The sequence below is a fragment of the Falco naumanni genome, chromosome 19, assembly GCF_017639655.2.
Source record: "Falco naumanni isolate bFalNau1 chromosome 19, bFalNau1.pat, whole genome shotgun sequence".
Lineage (NCBI taxonomy): Eukaryota > Metazoa > Chordata > Aves > Falconiformes > Falconidae > Falco > Falco naumanni.
In genome coordinates, this window is record NC_054072.1 from 1,746,950 (window position 1) to 1,752,949 (window position 6,000).

At 52.4% G+C, this 6,000-nt stretch overlaps 1 long non-coding RNA gene across 1 annotated transcript in view; it reads right to left on the reverse strand.

Moving 5' to 3' along the window:
• The window catches only part of LOC121099290, a 78,586-nt gene extending 75,167 nt beyond the window's left edge, over positions 1-3,419 (reverse strand). The window contains exon 1 of the long non-coding RNA XR_005831442.1: positions 3,271-3,419. This is a non-coding gene — a long non-coding RNA (uncharacterized LOC121099290). The remainder of the gene's footprint in view (positions 1-3,270) is intronic.
• Between the last annotated feature and the right edge of the window lie 2,581 nt (positions 3,420-6,000).

Here is a 6,000-nt window from a genome sequence, read left to right on the forward strand (position 1 = left end):
TACAAAGCGTAAGCTGAACAACCCGCTGCTGAAGCCGGCGAGGGGCTCACGTGCCTTCTCCATACCTCGTACCTGTGTCTGGTTGACCTGGCAATACCCAGTAAAACAAGGTTAACTCTGAGTTAATGCAGCAGCGAGTTTATTACGGGTATAAACATTGTGGTCAGAGATTATTATCGTGACTTTACATTAAGCATCAAAACCCTGAAACCCCTTAACCGTGAAAACTCATAACCCTAAACCCCCTTAACACTAAAACCCCTAAATACCCTAAAAAACTACAAAACTCTTAACACTTAAAACCCTAAAAAAAAAAAATAACCCTAAAATCCCTTAAACCCAAAACCCTTTAACCCTAAAACTGCTAAAAACCTTTAACCCTAGAACCCCTTTAACCCTAAACCCGCTAAAAATCTTTAACCCTAGAACCCCTTTAACCCTAAAACCGCTAAAAACCTTTAACCCTAGAACCCCTTTAACCCTAAACCCCTTTAACCTAAAACTCCTTTAACCCTAAACCCCCTTAACCCTAAAACCCCTTTAACCCTAAAACCCTCTACCCCTAAACCCCTTTACCCTAAAAATGTTAAAACCCTTTAACCCCCTTAAACCTAAACCGCTTTAAACGTAAAATCCCTAAAAATCCTAAAAACCCCTTAAACCTAAAATACCTTAAACCTAAAAACCCCTTAAACCTAAAATACCTTAACCATAAACCCTCCTATTTTAGAGAGACAAAATAAAAAAAAAATCAAAGAAACACAATGAATGGCATCACGGCACCTCAGCCTAAAGCCACCAAACGCACGAGATGCTGATGCTCTTGTGCCCGACCCCCGGTCACAGAGCGTCCCCCCCTCTGTCACGGGGTGTTTTTCTACACAGAGGGTCCAGACGACGGCTGGTGTAAATCAGCATCGCTGCGCTGACGAGCGCAGGATGATCCCAGCTGAGGAACGCGAGGGCAGGAATCACAAGCGCGATGGAGAACCACAGGATTCAACCCCGCAGGAAGCCCCAGCAGTCGGTATTTCCTCATTCCAGCGCCGCTCGCCTCCCCCAGCCCATCGCCCCAAGAAATTCTGGCCTCGGCACTTCTGCTGGATTGCGAATGCCAGGCTGGCGGCGGGGCAAGGGCCCTCTGGGGACCGCCCAGCCCCCGCTGACGCAGGCTCTCCTCCAGCAGTCCAGGCGGGCTGGGATGTCTCCGGTAGAAGGAGACCCCACCGCCTCCCTGGGCGGCCCCACGCCACGCGGAGCCACCCCCACAGAAGTTCTTCCTCACGCTCGGACGGAGCCGAACCCAGAGAGGTAACCGCTCCGCACCCCGCGGGGTTTATCTGCGGTCGAGGAGCCGTCCTGGCGATGGACTGCAACGGTGGGACTCGGTCCCACGTTCATCACCGAGCTCCAACTCTCACAAACACGTACACGGTTCGTCCCCTCTGAGCCGCCGGGCTGCTCATGGGGGGAATAACCAGGAGGAGGAGGAGGAGGAGGAGGAGGAGGAGCAAGGTGCAAACACTGCACCAAGGCAGCGGATCACCATGAAACCTCGCACGTGCCGCGGCGCTCTCGGCGGGGTGTTTTCCCAGCTGCCTCCTTTCGCTGTGCTCCATCTGACGCACACCCTACACCCCCAATTAAAAAGCACCGCAGCTGCGAAGGTTAATAATTGACAATGGACGGGAAAGAGTATCTTCGCCATCTAGTCAAAAGCCAATGATGCTAAACCCATAATTGTCCGGTACAGCTATATTTGTTTCAGGTAGACCGCAGAACATTTTCTCATGCCCAAGATATTACTCTCCTGTGATTGCAGGAATATCTGAGCCAGATCAGCCTGCAAATGCTTCTTGAGGAAATTGGGTTTCTCCGCTCTATTAGGAGCATTTCATTTTTATGATTAAAATCAGAAAACAATGTTCTTCCCAGTTAAAGTGAAATGTGCAAAATACGACTTTCCTGTAACTAGGTTTCCAAATACTTATCTAAAGTGCTCTGAAAAGGCATTAATAAATAAGATTGAAAAATGAAAACTGCATAGCTAACATGTTTCATAAACTGTATTTGCTGTGAGTTATGGACAACATGCTTTAGGGAAATAATAATAATAGTTTACACTTCCGTACAGCACCTTTCAGTAGGGAAACTTCCATAAATAAAATACTGAATTTTAATCAGGCAGACATCGGTTTCTCCATTACAGAAAATTAGGTAAATCAAGGCAAAAACTAATAAACCATCCAACTTGGTTAAAACCACAGGAGACAAATTTCCGCGCGGACCCCTGGGGACTGGAGTGCTTTGGCGTTTGCGTCACCCACTCAAACCCAAGGGACATCCCACCAGAGCTAACGGGATGCCCAGACCAACGCATTGCAGTTTGTGTGCCTTGGAGACGTGCTTTTGTTGCACCGCGACGGGCTGTTGGTTGACGGACGGACAGAAATAGGAATGGATAGAGAGAGGAATCGGGAGTGTATCTCGTCCCAGAAAGCAGGCTCTTTCGGAAGATCTGGACAGGAAAACAAGGAAGGGCACCTGGCAGATCCTCAAGGTGTTTAGTCAACTAGTTCCTGCCACCATGATAGAAATTAGGTACCAAAATAGTTGTGATCGCCTGGATGGAAATGACTGAACCGACCGCCGTACGGGGGGGGGGGGTCGGGCTCCACGAGGCCCCTCAACACCACGTTGAACCAGCTCCACCAGCACAGGCAGCTAAGCCAGCAACAGCCAAAATTGCGTGGGGTTGGTGACTCGTGGAGCGTGCCGTGGGGAGGAAAAGCTACGGTTTCCCTCTAGGATGTGAGCTCAGATTGTACAATGGCAGAAAAAATACCCAAAAGCAAAGCGCATACAGAAAACGCGACGTAACAGACAAATGGAAGCAACCAAAAGACAACCAAGAGGCCTTTTCTTCAATGGAACCAAAAATCCCCTGGGTTCCAGGGCTTTGCATCTTCCTGATCGTGAAAAGGGGTCGAGCAGCAGGCTTTGGCAGGTTAGAAAGGTCTAAAAATGTGCCACGTTGCTAGTGGATGAAGGACAGCTGAGAAGAAAGGAGTGCGGTTCAGTTTTAATTAAAAAAAAAAAAAAAAGGAAGGTCCTTGAGGCAAAAAGGAGGGAAGAAAAAAAATAAAAAGGAAATGAGAAAAAAAAAAAAAAAAAAAGGAGGGGGGATTACTTGGCATACAGGGGTGTGCAGGAAGCTCTGAAAGACCAGAATAATGTGCCATCAAAACAGAGCCCTCTTAAAAAGAGTACCTTTTCTTCCCCGCTCAGGTTGTCGTCTTTTGTTCCATCTCATTTCGGTGACCATCAATGCATCTGTCTTGTCCCTTCTCAGCTGGATGTGGTTGACAGTAATCCAATTGGATATAAGCCCAGATGCATTCCTTTCTTCCTTCCTTCTTTGCAATCTGTATGAAAAACAAAATCCACAAAAGACTCGCGTTACTTGCAATTCAAAGCCGACCTCTATTTCCAACCGAGCCCCCACCCTAAAAGCAGCAATAAAAAAAAAAAAAAAAAAAATCACGGGAAATTTATTACCGAAATTAAGCTGATAAAAAGCATTTCCTCTCCCCTCAATGCCCGGACTCTTTTAGCAGAGCAGGTCAACCCGGCTCAGATAATCGAAATGCGCTAAATATAACGCACAAAGGGGTTCTGAGCGTCAATAACCACCCGATGGCACGAGCCCCGCGGCACCGCGGTGGCCGATGTCCACGGCTGAGGTGGGACTGCCTAGTCCTGCTCAAAGCAGGCTGCTCACGAGCCTGTTCCGTTAGGATCTCAGTATCTCCAAGGATGGAGACTCGGCAGAACCTCTCATGGAGACCCTGCAAGACCTTTCCGGGCCACCTCCGCCAGGATTTGGCCACCTGCACGGTCACACCCGAAGGTTTCAGCGCCAGAAGTCACGAGCTCCACGTTGTCATCCCAAGGGGAGTCTCCGTTTCCCCACTGGCTGAGCACCAATTCTGCCCGTGGCACCTCCAGCACCGCGGGGGCTGCGGGCCAGCCTGGTGGCGCGGGGTCTGGGAGCTCTGCCCACCATCTCCCACACGTGCAGCCCGCTGCTCTCCTGCGGCTCCCCGACGCGACAGAGCAGCCCCTCCGCGGGGTGGGGGTCCCGGCCCCTGCCAGCCCCAGCGCGGGCAGCTCTGCTCGCCCCCAGCCCCATGCCTGGGGCTCCTCCTGCAGCCCGCAGCGAGGGTCCTGGTGGGGAGGGGCAGCTGGCACCAGCCCATGCCGGTGTCACCGCCACCGCGGAGCACGCGGGGGTGTCCTCAGCGGGGCTCCCAGCCCTGCTCCTGCACCTCGCTCTGGGAGCCGCCCAGCACCCTGGCCTCTGGCTGCTCCTGCTGCACCGGGCGCCCGCTCCCGCTGCGCCAAACACGTGTTCCAGCTGCACCAAGCATGCATGCACCAAGCACCTGCTCCCGCTGCACCAAGCACCCGCTCCTGCTGCACCAAACATGCATTACAGCTGCACCAAACATGCATTCCGGCTGTGCCAAACGCCAACTCCCACTGCACCAAGCACACACTCCCACTGCACCAAGCGCCCACTCCCGCTGCACCAAGCGCCCACTCCCGCTGCACCAAGCATGCATGCACCAAGCACTGACCCCCACTGCACCAAGCGCCCACTCCCACTGCACCAAGCACGCATTCCAGCTGCGCCAAGCGCCCACTCCAGCTGTGCCAAGCATGCATTGCGGTTGCACCAAGTGCCTGCTCCAGCTGCACCAAGCGCCCACACCGGTTGCACGTTCGCTGGCTGCCCCTCCGCAGTGGCCCAGGCCAGCACTTACAATGGGGCTCTCCCTCCTACCCGGCCCTTGCAGCTGACCCTCATCTTGATTAACTGCTTTTGCAACTCTTTCTTCCTAATATGCTATTTCTTTGTTGGAGAGAGGAAACGTCAATGGTGCACTTTTAGCCAAGGACAAAGGACAAGCGAACGCATCAGGAACGGACCCCTGAGAGAGACTTTCTAAGTTGCGGCACAATTTCAGCCCCGGTGGCAGGCATTCTGAAGATGTAGTGAACTAGCTGGGGGCAAAGGCCACCATGCTATTCTTGATTGCCTCCTGAGACCTCCTAAAATCCAGCAGCTGCCTCGCCGATTCCATACAGCCGTGCTTTGGTGCCTAAGAAAGCACTGCAGAAGATTCCCCCGCCCCCCCCCCACCTTTTTCTTTTTAAAGAAATGACAGCCTCTAAGTCTTCAGAGGAGGGTCTGAACACATGATTTAAGTTTACCTTAAAGCCTCAAAAAACAGGACAAAGGCACCATTTCTCTGCCCCTGCTCCCTCCTGCTTTAGCACACCTGCTTCCAGCTTCGTGAGGATTCAGAACCGGTAACGCTGTCGGATGCTTTGCAGCTCAGGGTGACAAGGCTGGCACAAGATTTTCCCAACAAGTGGCCCCACCTGCTCCTGCGGGAGCTCGGCAGGGACCGAGGGCTGCACGCAGGGGCGAGGAACAGCCCGTGGGAAACGACCAGGCAGAACCTTCCAGATTTATCGGAGCATCCGCAGGCACCGTGGAGCAGCCTGCTTGCTGTGCAACACCTGCAGAGCCACAGGGAGGTGGTGAACACAGGATTCCTGCCTCCTGGAATTGCTTGGGTGTTGTTTTCTTCAAGATGACAGCAGTCAGCACTCCCAGGAACGCACAGGGAGAATTTGAAATCTCCAGCTCTGCCTTTGTGTCAATTCAATGCACCCTGCTCGTGTATCTGGCTGCAGGATGCTCCTCTGGCCTCACAAAGGCTAGTTCGCTGCACAAACTTTTTATACACATCCCAGCACGTGTTATAAAATGCACCGTGCCGTGCTCCTCGGGGTCAGCGAGCAGCTCCCCTTGCTACCCAAGCTGGGACAGAGCGAGCGACATTTAGTGACGATGCTCCTCTCCAGGTGCTGGCCCTGACTGAGGCTTCCAGTTCTTCCCTCTGTAATTTAGTCTCGTTTGAATTCACC